The sequence below is a fragment of the Lissotriton helveticus genome, chromosome 10 (genome assembly GCF_964261635.1).
Source record: "Lissotriton helveticus chromosome 10, aLisHel1.1, whole genome shotgun sequence".
In the NCBI taxonomy this organism is placed as follows: domain Eukaryota; kingdom Metazoa; phylum Chordata; class Amphibia; order Caudata; family Salamandridae; genus Lissotriton; species Lissotriton helveticus.
The window spans coordinates 609,363,144-609,376,737 of record NC_136071.1 but is presented as its reverse complement, the minus strand read 5'-3'; positions in this window follow the sequence as shown (position 1 = coordinate 609,376,737).

Genomic DNA, 13,594 nt, shown 5'->3' with positions numbered 1-13,594 from the left:
TTCTTGAGTTTATGATATGGCTGTAAACATATTTCTGTAATAATACAAAGTACGGCGTCACGTAAGCAAACCCATATTTTAGATGTCCAGTTCGTGACAGATTACCCAGCAAGATCCGGGACTCCCATCAGATATCGATGAAACACCAATAAAGGCAGGTACCACCCAGTCATAAAACTGGCCATAAAGAAGGAGTATGGACAGGTGCATGTTTGTAGAAAGCATGTTCTGTATGGGGTGAATGGTTTGTGGAATGTTTATGTGTCGATAGTATCGTATTCGGCCACTGGGCGGGGAGCGGCCCAAACAGGTTTGGCTTAAGGCAATGGAGTCAGTTCGGACAGGTCAGGGGGAAGTCAGGGAAGGTGGACGTGTCCTTTTGAATCAAGCTCGACCTTTAATTGACTTAACATGAGGGCAAGACGTAAGATGGATGCCGTTCACAAAATGGAGTCTAAGGGATTGGGACGGAAACTACGATTTAGGGGTGTTGGCTACCCTTGATTGTCACGAAAATACACAGGACTGATGTCCTAATCATTATCGGTTCTTGGACACTAAATTCGTCAGGTTACGTTGATATTTTGTGACACGGGTATTGGACCTCGATATTGGGATAACAATAGGGTCCAGATTTTCAGAACCACAGAGGCCACACCCACTTTCTCTGGTTCCACAAACCTTCTTCGCTGGCTTCACCCACTTATCCAATTGGCTCCACCCACATCCTCAACTGGCACTGAAAGCAAGATGTTATACCTGATCTGAATTCCTACCTTGGTAACATGATAGTTGACTTAAAACACTTGTTGGTTTTCCAGCTCCTTGGGAAAGATATCTTAATAAAATCAAGGCAACACCGCAAAAGGGACTGGATGTCATACCTTTTGAAACCAAACATAATGAACCTTTCTAACCCTGAAAGGCCAGACTCTAAGGTTATGCTGAAATGACTATCTACTTCTGTTCTATTTTGTGTCTCCTCAAGCTTGATTTTCAAATAACACTCTAAACTGCCCCGGACAAATGTAGTAGTACAAGACAGTACCACACCTTACACACTTCTCTATTCTTTTGCTCTGAGAATTTGGCACATTCACCATATGTGTACATTTTGTTGCCAATGGATATATGGCATGATAGAGTTCAGAGGATCAAGCCAAATATGAAGGCATATATCACATGAAGAATATATTGGACCCTGATCGATGCACAATATGCACCTCTCTGGCATTTGCACAAACTGTAACTGATTTAGGCACATCATCCAATCCTGTTCCCCTAGATAAGCTCTTCTGGCACCAATAAACCGCAAAAAACCGCAGCAGAGCCCTTCAGAGGATGAGAACCTTTTCCAACATTTTTTTAAAAAATGCTGCAAGGAGAAGGAGTGGTGTGAGCTGTCTCGTCATTAACAAATAGTGCAGCTTAGCTTTAAAATGTGTAAATATATGTGGAAGCAGGATGGCGGATGCCAGAAAAAGTGCTGAACCTGAGAATATGTGACCCATCTTTTCTGACGTGCCTGCCCCTGGGTATAGCCTTGCTCCCAAGAAACGCCTTCTGCAATAACCTACTTGCCGAAATGTAGAGCATAAGCCTAACGACCCGATTCTGAAGTTTGGTTTAAAGATTAATGGACAGAATCATTTTTTCCACAGGTAAGCACCTGCGGTGTACATTTTAATTGACTGACGAATTATTTGTAACATTTAATCAAAGAAGTGACTTTTGCTGAAATGCTGAGCTGTCTACCAGAGAAAGGGGCAGGCATGGAAGAACAGCCTGGGAAGCTCGTGTTAGGTAGGTATTACTTACTTTTTTAATTAAATGAGGCATTTGATCTTAGCATTGGATCCAACAGGTGAAAGTGTATGCCCATCATTCAAAAAATGTTAACAGGAAGACATTCAAAGAGATGAGTCCAGGCAAATAGATGAACAACACATGAAAAGGATGCACACTTTAGAGAGCAAGGTTCGAAAAATCCTGAAGGACATGAAGTTCATTTTAGAGAACAGAAGTATTCCAGACAAATGTATAGTGAAGAACAAGAGGAAAACATGTTTGACCTTAAAGAAACCGGGGATAATCCTGGTCTTAATGTACTTAACAGTATTTACTCAAAGAGAGACAACAGTCAGAAAAGAGTGAGACAGAAAGAGACTGAGGAATAAATGGAAGAGACTGAGGACCTCATTTACAAAAAATGATGCAGCACTGCGCCACAAACCATTTTGCTGCATTAGCGACGTCATTTTGAAAGCAGAAGGATGCGTCGTATTAACAACAATACAACGCACCCGTGTGCTTTCTCCTGCACTGGCACACAATTGGCTGCCATGCGCCAACCTTGGCACCCTTGCGTCATGTTGCCAGGGTGCCTGCGTTGCGGTGATCATGATTTTTGTGCAGGAAGGCACACCTTCCTGCACAAAAACAATCATTGATGGCAGTTTCCTCTTTCTATGCGTGCATAGAAGGAGGAAAAAAATGAAGAAAAATAAAAGCATTTGTCCTCTTTGCGCCATTCCTACGCCTTCCTTGGGGAGGCGTAGGATATTCTGACGCATTCACAGCTTTACAAAACTTTGTAAATCTGGAACTGTGTCAGGTTCCATGGATATTGTATAAAAACACCCACAGCGACACCCTTGGAACGCCCCTTTCACACAGAGTAATGCGTGAAAGGGGCCCATATTTACAAGGCCATGAAAAATCACCCAGGGTGACTTTATATGTTCATGTAAATATGGACAGAGACACTGCCCTGCCGATGCGTCAAAAAAAGTGACACACCTGTGGCGCAATGGGCTTGTAAATGAGGACCTGAATGTCTGAGGGGTAGGCAAAGTGAGAGTTCGTTGGAGTCCCCAGAGAGATAGAGAGATGCATCTACAACAACATTGGCTGGTATATTTTTCAGTACTGCCTCCAATTGGGGTTGGATCCCCTCTCAAACGCCTTTTTGGTTCCAGAAGAATCAATGAGCCAGGTGGGACCTCCAAGCACCAGAATTCAAGGCAGGTTGTTAATTGCTTGGAAATACTTTTAAAGCATTTACCAGGACTGGATAGTACTCGAGTAATCATTATTGTGATCCATGGGTTTAAATGTGATTGATGTTCTCTTTTTGTTATTCCCCCATGAAAGTCTTTCAGTCCCTGATTGTGAGCACCTATCTAGTGCTCTTACAAGTTACTTCACCTGACACCTGGTGGTTAGTGTTGTGGGTTCTGGTTAGTCCAGGTTGTTAGTGGCCTTTGCACTGTTCTGCCTTAAAGGGGTTAAGTTGGCTAAACATGTATGGATGTTGCCCTTGGTCGGCTATTGTTAATGATTCACTTTAAAATCAATATTGTTGACCCTGAATAGTAAGGTCAGTGTGTTACCTCAGTGTGACGTTATTCGTGTTGTCCCTCTTCAGCTCGGTGGTACAGACTGAGGGCCTGATTACGTGTTTGGTGGTGTGGGAGCAGGCTGCCACGCCAGCGCCCACTTCCACACCACCAAACTCGTCAGCACACCACCCGCCAGATTATGAGTTTCCTCGTGGTCTGGCAGGTAATGTTTTGGCGGTCCAGCGGTGGTGCAGTTCTAAGGCTCATATGTGAATTTTAAAACTGCTGCGCCGAGGAAGCGCCAAAGCCTGTGCCTGCACAACATGGACTGTGCAGTTAATGCCGTGCATGAACAGGGGTGCATGTAGACCGGGGGCACAACATGTGCCCCCCTGAATGCACCCCCATGTACAGGGACACTAGGTGGCCTTGTAGGGCCACCTTACCTTCCTGCCCGCCACACTTTTCATGGCGAGCTCACCACCATTAAAAGTGTGGTGGTCTGGAAAGTCATAATATACTTGTTGGTGCCACAGACCACCACGCCACCACAGAGTGATCACAGATTTCCGGCTGTTGCAGTGGTCCTGTAGCGGTGGGGCCACCGCACTGTTAATGCGGCGGTCGGACCACCAGTGCAGTGGTTCGTGCCATGCCACAGCGAGTTTGGCTGTCGAATGGACAGCCAAACTCATAATAAGGCCCTCACTCTGAAATTAGCGGTATTGGCCAGGATTGTTTCTAAGGGATAAACAGGCAGCAATTAAGAGGCTGTTGAGCGGTTAGAGTTCAAGAAATGTCAATCCTGTTATGTCATGTTAGGTCAAACTTTGCATTATGTCACATTTATTAGCCCTGGCATTTTGATGAACAGATGCCATACCCTTGATCGATAATTCTGACTCATGTGGGACTAAAGGCAGTAGACTCTGGCCTGCAGTTGGTTAACGGTGTTATCTCAGTCTGACTTCTGTCTGAATCTCAACAATGTTACCTAAAGTCCCTCAGTACAAGTGTCCCATTCATTTTGATGGACCTGCTAACGTAATCTATAAATTGTGGTATTTAAAACTGAGATTCCAGTAACTCCAGGCAGCTGAAATCTCCATATTGAATAGTGTGGCAAAACTTGCAGAATTCAGGTGTAAATTGTGTAACCTCTGTTATTTCCGTGCCCTCTTAAATACTGCAACTCTAGGTAATAGTAATTATAAAGGGGGAACATTTTCGGTATTGTAACGAGCATTATAGAGTGCATAGCCTGCATGAATACAAGCTAATGAAAAAACTTGAGCTGAAAAAGAACTGCATCAGGTCATGGTCAGAATACAATTATTTTCATCATCTGCCACCAGCAGGATTAAAGTATTGTTTTAAACAAACAAATAATTACTCTATGTGTAGGATTTGCTGTGCAAAGGGCTATTAAATAAGTGACGTTTTCATTGCAACATTTCCTAACTGCAAAGCATTTTCTCCTTGCATGTTGAAATGTTGTTAATAGAGAATGCTCATTAATGCTATTGTTCTGATTCCTGGGGGAGTAAATTATGTTCACAATGGAGTCAACTGTGGGATTATTGGCATTAGACAGAGTGAACTGTGAAACGTTCCCTGACTCCCCACATATACAGATGAGTAGAACGTTAGATCACATGATATCCAATGTGATAGTCTTCATGTGAGTATTAAAATTAAATTAGTGTAAGTAGAGAGCGGCTAATTTGCCTATTTTGGAAGTTAGGTAGTGGGGGGGGGCTATACAGGGAACGTTTAGTTTCCTTGAAGAAGAGCATGTAAGCATTTTATTCAAATGAATGCAGAATATATTGATAAACTAGTTCCCTCTCATATCCTCATTCGGAGAGTCCTATCCTCTCCAATATTTACAGCTACAAGAGTGGATTACTAACTTGGGAGATTTCAACGAACTACATGTTTGTGCGATTTAAACTGAGAGTGATTAGCCTCAAAAGAATTGCAGCAAACATTGAAAATGGCAAGAACATTGGGCATGAAATTATCTATAATAAACAACAACTGTTTACCCGCTAAGAAGGATGGAGTTTTCGTGTTGTTACAAACATAAAATGGTTACCATCTCTTTTTATTTACCGAAGAGACAACTGCTGAAAATGCATGGTGCTGTAAATATGGGCTCTGCTGCATCCACTGTGATTTAGGCATAGATGCATCAAGCTAAAAACCGGTCGCAAATGGGCAGATTCTCAGAATCACATACACAGGGCTGAACTGATCTATAGGGCAATTAGGCAGTGACCAATGGGCTGGTATTTCAGATCAGTGTGTGGGCGATTTTTTGGTTAGTTGTATGAATTTTTTATGCTCTGCTGGGCCAGTTTTTACTGCTGATTTCCTTGGTATTAAAACAAGGATTTCCTGCATCAAATTCAAATCCACTCAGTCTTCCATACCTCGGATAACAATTATATGGCGTTTCTTTATATGTTCAAAACTGCCCCAGTTTGAAAATATGTTTTTAGGTCGAGGGTGAGCCAGCGCACAGCGCTGCTCTACGAAGAGCTGCAGTAGTTCAGTACGGAGAGAAGCTTCGCCCGCTACCCCGCCCTTTTTTTTCATTGGCTCCCTCCTTAGTACAGCCATGTCATCATTTGTATCCTCCCATGGCTACTGGCCCCTTTACTTAGTTGTTACACAGGGTGTGTACTACTTCCTTTATTAAGTTTCTCCATTAGGCGGAAGACATGCTTCACTTACATTTAGCGGCCACGCCCGCCTCACTTTTGAAACAGCCTGGATAATGCTGCAGTAGGGGTGGCCGGTGTGCGGAATGCCATTCGTAGACCGCTTCCTCTCCTTGGCCGAGCTGGGAAAGAGTTGGGGGGTTGCCGACGAGGAGCTGCCGATTTGTCCAGTGGGCAGCCTGCCGCCAGGTCCTGGGAGCTGCCGGAGATCGTCTGGGTGGTGCGGCTCCTCTGTAAGTACAAGGGTGCGCTGCAGGGCCCGATGCCAAGGGAGCAGCTGGAGCTGGAACCTGCCGCAGGAGACGGACTAGGTAAGTTTGGAGTGTGTAGAGGGGCACACGTATCCTCACGCAGCTTTTCAAACAACACGGGGGATGTGGGGTATAAAATAATGCAGCACAACATGTTTTGGTGCTTTATCCCCCTCTTCCTGTTGTCGAGCCTTCTTCCTTTCTCTACCCTCCCTCCCGTTGTCCGTGCCTTCTTTTCCACTCCCCGTCCTCCCTCCCATTGTCCGTGCCTTCTCCCTCGCCCTCCCTCTCTCCCTACCGATGTCCGTGGCTTCTCCCCCTCCCTTCCTCCCCTTGTCTGTGTAGTAGGTCTTGTGTAAATTGGAGACCTATTGCATTTCAAATGCTTGTTTACCTTCAACTGCTAACAGCCTCCTGCTGCAACTGTTCTAAGTGCCCTGTTATCTCAAGTGAGCTGGGGTGACTGAGGACATGAAAATTCTCTTTCTCAAGGATGGGGTTTATTCTATGATGATAAGTATTTTTGCAGATGAGAGACACCCCGCGCAGGGCGTATCCACTGTGTTTTTCATTTAATTAATCATCAGTCTAGGCTGAAATGCAGAGAACTAAACCCAGTATATTCACAGTGTAAGCCACTAAGTGGCAAAGGTCTTCCTGATGGACTAAATTGTCTTGAAGTATAAACATGATATTCTACATCATAAAGATATAAATAAATGTTTCCAGGTTGTGCTTGCCTTCATTCTATTTCGTCCATTAAGTTTCAAAATAATTTTGGTATACTGTGGCCTGTGACCTATTCAGTTAGTTTCATTTCCTGCCGTCCCAGGCCCTCCAGCCCACTCCACTGACTCTATTCCATCAAGTTGTCCTGGTTCTCTTTTTGCTTTTATCTAAGTTGTGTTACAATGTTCATTATTGGAAAATGTTAAAACGAACATTATACTCGTTTGATAGTGCAAAAAAACACACAGTACCTATTCACATTGGTAAATTTTATTGTATACTTTTATGACCATATTTGTTTAGTTGGTCCTTCCAGGAAGTTATTAAGGGATTCCTCTTAGAGCTAAGACTTTTGCAAGGTGCAGAGATCTCCACCACAATAGTGGAAATCGTTGTAGCCGAAAACCCAATGCAAGGGGTGGGAAGTGGTCATTTCAAGGAGTAGCGTGCCGTGAAAGTTTGGGAGCACCCTCAAACATGGAACCTTCCCGGCATTCCCAAACTACAATCCCGTCCTAATTCTGATTAGAAATTTACTCCAGCTGGTGTAACTCCCCTTCCATAGTGTGAAGGATAAATTATCACCCAAAATTTTGTGGTGGTGTATTGGAATGGGTTTCTGCACAAGGAAACACATGTTGCTCATTTGCACTAACCCTTTGCGCAACTCTATACAACAGAGAACTTCTTACAGCGGCAATAAATTCCCACTTTGTAAAACACATGAATTTCAAATAAATCTGCAGGGAAACCAGTCACAGCTGTCCATGCACCCTCCTTGATGACTTTATGATTTAAAAAAACAAACAAGCATTTGCAATGCAATAGGTCTCGCATTTTAGAAACTTTGACCTATTGGTGTTGTAAATGACGATGCCTTTTATTATTGCAGCTTTTTTAAACATAAATTAAAGGCGTTGTCATTTACAATGCCAATTGTCCAAAATCTCACAATTGCGAGACCTATTGCATTGCAAATGCTTGTTTTTTTAGCTATCTAACTCCTGTAATTTGGGCCACTTTTATTTTGCCCTGTTTTCAGTCCGAAGAGACATCATAACTTTGCCAAGAATCTTTTCCAATTCGCTTGGGTACAAGTTACAACATTGATGCAACTTAAGAATCTGAAGAGCACTGTGTGTCCTTCCACCGCACGAGGGCGCAGCTTGCACGCGACAATCACAAACTGGTCTTAATCATAAGTCATCTACTTAACTTCGTGAACAATCCACGTGGAGAGAGCTACAGTTTTTGTCTGGACGCATTCCTTTCTAAATGGCAATTACCAAATGTTGCTGTAAATCAATGACATATATTTTCTCCCTCAACAACAGTAGAGTACGTGGCTGGGTGAACGACATAGCTGAAGGGTTTTGGTAGATTAGTATATCATTTATACCCTTACCAGTCTCTGACTGAGTCAGCATGTCAATTCCCCAATAAGCCATTCTTTACTGCCCATAGTTCCGACAGATTACAACCAAGGTGGAGATGAGGATTAAAAAAAAAAAAAAACAACAGTAGAGTACCAACCTTTATGATTTTTTTAGAGTTTTTGATGGTTGGTATTTCTATGTCTGGATTTTTTGGGTCACCAAACGCCAAAACTGCAGTTGTGTTCTTTCTATGGTCGACAATGGTGTAAATAAACACCGATTTAATTCTGCATGTTCCCGTCGTACTATTGAAAGAAGTCACTGGAAAGCCTGACTGACTGGATGCCACTGCTCTGAATTTGGCAGGTTCTTTGAAAATGTATCAGGAAATAGAATGATCAAGATTGGCGATGGACCCGAACGCACAAGGAAGCTGTGGTACTGATCTCAGAATTAATAACAATAACAAATCATATTCAAAGCCTGGCATACAATTGCAGGTGTGCTTGATGCCATCTACAAACGTCAACAGGTGTGAAAAGGAAGGATGGATGTTTCCAGGTCAAATTTTTGATAAACATTGCCGTGACAGCCTGCTGCCCTTTGGTCTGACCGCTGCCCCAGGAGGGGGGTCTGTGCACCTGAACTTGCGCTGTAAGCGCTGTGGGGTAAACATTTTGGATTGCACGGGACTCCACTGACCAGGAGTCTGTGCGGGTCACCACCTGTGTTTGGATCCGCCCACAACCTCTTCCCCGGTTGAAAGGAGCTCGCGGAACCCGCTGGCGCGGGTCCCGCTTCGCCGTGACAGCCTGCTGCCCTTTGGTCTGACCGCTGCCCCAGGAGGGGGGTCTGTGCACCTGAACTTGCGCTGTAAGCGCTGTGGGGTAAACATTTTGGATTGCACGGGACTCCACTGACCAGGAGTCCGTGCGGGTCACCACCTGTGTTTGGATCCGCCCACAACCTCTTCCCCGGTTGAAAGGAGCTCGCGGAACCCGCTGGCGCGGGTCCCGCTTCGCCGTGACAGCCTGCTGCCCTTTGGTCTGACTGCTGCCCCAGGAGGGGGGTCTGTGCACCTGAACTTGCGCTGTAAGCGCTGTGGGGTAAACATTTTGGATTGCACGGGACTCCACTGACCAGGAGTCCGTGCGGGTCACCACCTGTGTTTGGATCCGCCCACAACCTCTTCCCCGGTTGAAAGGAGCTCGCGGAACCCGCTGGCGCGGGTCCCGCTTCGCCGTGACAGCCTGCTGCCCTTTGGTCTGACCGCTGCCCCAGGAGGGGGGTCTGTGCACCTGAACTTGCGCTGTAAGCGCTGTGGGGTAAACATTTTGGATTGCACGGGACTCCACTGACCAGGAGTCCGTGCGGGTCACCACCTGTGTTTGGATCCGCCCACAACCTCGGCGCCAATATTTAACATCAACCAACTCCCGCGTCGCGGGACGCGCACGGGACTCGCCGGGCGAAGCCCGGGCAAAGGGCGGGCCCTCTGTGGCCCTCAGAGGCACGAGGAGGACGGGACGGGGCCACCCCCTTTGACCCTTTGACCCTAACACAATGCTAAGGTAACAACTCGCAGATCTTCCTGACGCTCCGGCAAGAGATTGGCCATTGGACTAAAGTTGCTAATTGTTTCACACTGTCTGTTTTATCTCTCTAGCTTTTGTTAGAGCTTAACGTTGCATATTTGACCATGTCTTACAAGGGAATGACCAATAAACCCCTCAGCCACATAGGGCTGTCCCCAGGGTTACAAGCTCTTTGTATGCCATCCCCACCTACTACCTCAACGAACGCATCTACTATGACTAGCACACTCACTGCTCATTCGCCAGATCCAATTAATGGCATAGTGCAATTCTCGTTACTGGACGAGCTAAATTTTCTATGCAAAACTAGTTATGCCACTGTTGCACCGAGAAATGACACTAAAACTCTCTCACCTCGTCCTGCTGCGCCAACACCATTCCCAAGTCCTCCGGCTCATCCTTCCATATTTCAAATCGCTAATACACCAACCACAGCTAAACCTCAGCATGAAACTAGCAAAAGGAAGAGGGAGGGGCTTAACCCTATAGGGAACAAACTAAAACAACAAAATTTGTCCTTTAGCTCTACATTGATTCCAACTAAACCCCTTTTAAAATTAGAAGAAAAACTGGACCAATTGGTAACAACCTTTAATTCAAATCTTTTGTCTCAGATCGAACAAATGGTCGGTTCACTTATTTCTCCATTGATTGCTAAGCTTTCCACTTTAGAGGACAGGTTGTTGGCCATAGAGAAAAGTATTAAGCCCAACCAATTATGTGCCGATAAACCTGTAACACCAACCTGTCCCAATCCATCTGTTACAATTGGTAACAATCAGCCTCCTCATGTAGTCCCTATCCAGTTATCCACCAATGCCCCTAAAGCTAAACCCAAATCCGGCCCTACACAACATACAGCTATAAGAGTAGAGCCAAATAATACAGCACACATACAATTACCCCCGGAGGCTGCACCCTTTGTGTGTGTTCTCGCGGGAGTTCCAGCACTCAAACGTGGGAACATTGAGCGGGACGAAGATTTACGTAATAAAACCACGCACTGGCTAACCAAAAACAGGCCCCTGCCCTTAGGATTGGACGGCACCATCATGGCCGTTAGAAGGGTGGGTTGGCTAGGCCCCCTTAAAAAAGATATTGATGGTGATCTTGTTCTAATTAAATTTAGAAGCAGGCTAGTTGTTCCCTACATGCGAACTTTGTACCCCCGTGAAGGTGTTGGCCCAATATCTGTCTGGGATCTTCGTGACTTCTACCCAAGTATGGCATATACCACCCGCCTAAATTCAAGGGCCGAGTCAGCTCATCCGAAGGGCAGAATTACCCGTGCACTCTGTGGCCATGGCTTTTCCGCCCTTAATCACCCTGGGGTGGGCCTGGGTGCTTAGAATCAGGTTTATTAAAAGCAATCCTACGGGGATCTAAAAGATGTGATTGTTTTAAACTAGGCCCAGTATTTTTGCCGAAACATGTATATATTTGAGCGCTACTGTAAATCTGTAAATATGTAACAAGAAGCCGATTAGCCTGGCAATGATTTAATACTTGTCTTAAATGTTTTTTATGTATAAATTGTATTTTATGTCTTTTATGATGAACTAATCGAATAAAGACTTCTTGAACTTGAACTTGAACTTGATAAACATTGTAAAAGCAAACATGCCTCACCTTTTGGACCTACTGGGGCAGATTTATGAAGGCCCTGCGCCGCCGGTGCGTCACTTTTTCCCATGTTAAAAGTGACGCACCGGCGGCGCAAGGCCTTCATAAATCTGCCCCACTGTCTTTGCCAATGGTTTTGGTGATGCTTTGCAGTATTGATAACAAGCATTGGAAATGCAATAGGTCTCGCAATAACGCGAGTCTGAACTATTAGCATTGTAAATGATAATGCCCTTTATTTTTGCGTTCTGGTTTTTGGAACATAAATAAAATGCTTTGTCATTTACAAGGCCTATAGCTTAAATTTGCGTTAAAACGAGACCTATTGCATTGCAATGGTGGTGGTGCTGCTGAGTTTTCTCTGAATCTGCACTCTGAATCTGCACTCTGAATCTGCACTCTGAATCTGCACCCACAATCTGCACCCACAATCTGCACCCACAATCTGCACCCACAATCTGCACTCTGAATCTGCACCCACAATCTGCACCCACAATCTGCACCCACAATCTGCACACTGAATCTGCACCCACAATCTGCACTCTGAATCTGCACTCTGAATCTGCACTCTGAATCTGCACCCACAATCTGCACCCACAATCTGCACTCTGAATCTGCACCCACAATCTGCACTCTGAATCTGCACTCTGAATCTGCACCCACAATCTGCACTCTGAATCTGCACTCTGAATCTGCACTCTGAATCTGCACCCACAATCTGCACCCACAATCTGCACCCACAATCTGCACCCACAATCTGCACCCTGAATCTGCACCCACAATCTGCACCCACAATCTGCACCCTGAATCTGCACCCTGAATCTGCACCCTGAATCTGCACCCACAATCTGCACCCACAATCTGCACCCACAATCTGCACCCACAATCTGCACTCTGTGTGCGTGTGTGAGTGGCGTTGCGTGTGTGAGTGGCGTTGCGTGGGTGAGTGGCGTTGCGTGGGTGAGTGGCGTTGCGTGGGTGAGTGGCGTTGCATGTGTGAGTGGCGTTGCGTGTGTGAGTGGTGTTGCGTGGGTGAGTGGCGTTGCGTGGGTGAGTGGCGTTGCGTGGGTGAGTGGCGTTGCGTGTGTGAGTGGCGTTGCATGTGTGAGTGGGGTTGCGTGGATGAGTGGGGTTGCGTGGATGAGTTGCGTTGCGTGTGTGAGTGGTGTTGCTTGGGTGAGTGGCGTTGCGTGGGTGAGTGTGGTGTTGCGTGGATGATAGTGGGCTTGCGTGGCTGTGAGTGGCGTTGCGTGTCTGTAAGTGTTGCTGTGTGGGTGAAAGTGGCACAGAGCCTTTGATGTGGCCTGGCGCAGGAGAAATGCTGCTGCTGCTAATTAAATACAAGAGCGGCGGGGAAGCGGCCGGGAAACACAAGTATGGCCGGCCACATAATTAGGGGAGGAGAAGCCGCACAGCACACGCTGGGAGAAGCCCTTTGATGTGCTGTACGGCCGCGATGCGCGCTCTGTGCTGGGGGAGGGCCATTAGCCTGAACTCGCGGCAAGATCAAACGAAGGGTGGGAGGGACATTGAGGAACAGATGGCCATGAAAGTGTATGGGCCAAAAGTGCGTGCCTGTGGCCACGTGCACTTGAAGAAAACGCCACGAAAAAATGCGGTGGTTTGACAATCAGTTCGAGCACTTGAATTCTCGCCATTTCCCATTCCTTCGGAATGGTAAAGGACGAGACCTAAAAAGGAGAGCAAAAAAAAGCCTATGACGTGATTAGCCGTGTCATTTTGTAGTTGCGCCTCCGCGCATTTCTTTTTTGCCAATCCGATTTGGGGGAAAAAGTAGTGCAAGAGTGTTATTTTTAAAGTGGGTGAGGGGAAGCAAGACTGAAGGTACCGGAGAGGGGAAGGAACGGGGGAAGGCAACACAGAGGGCGGAGGGAGAAACCTGAAGGGCAAGGAACAGAAACAACAGATGGGAGATCGGAAGCAACATTGGGG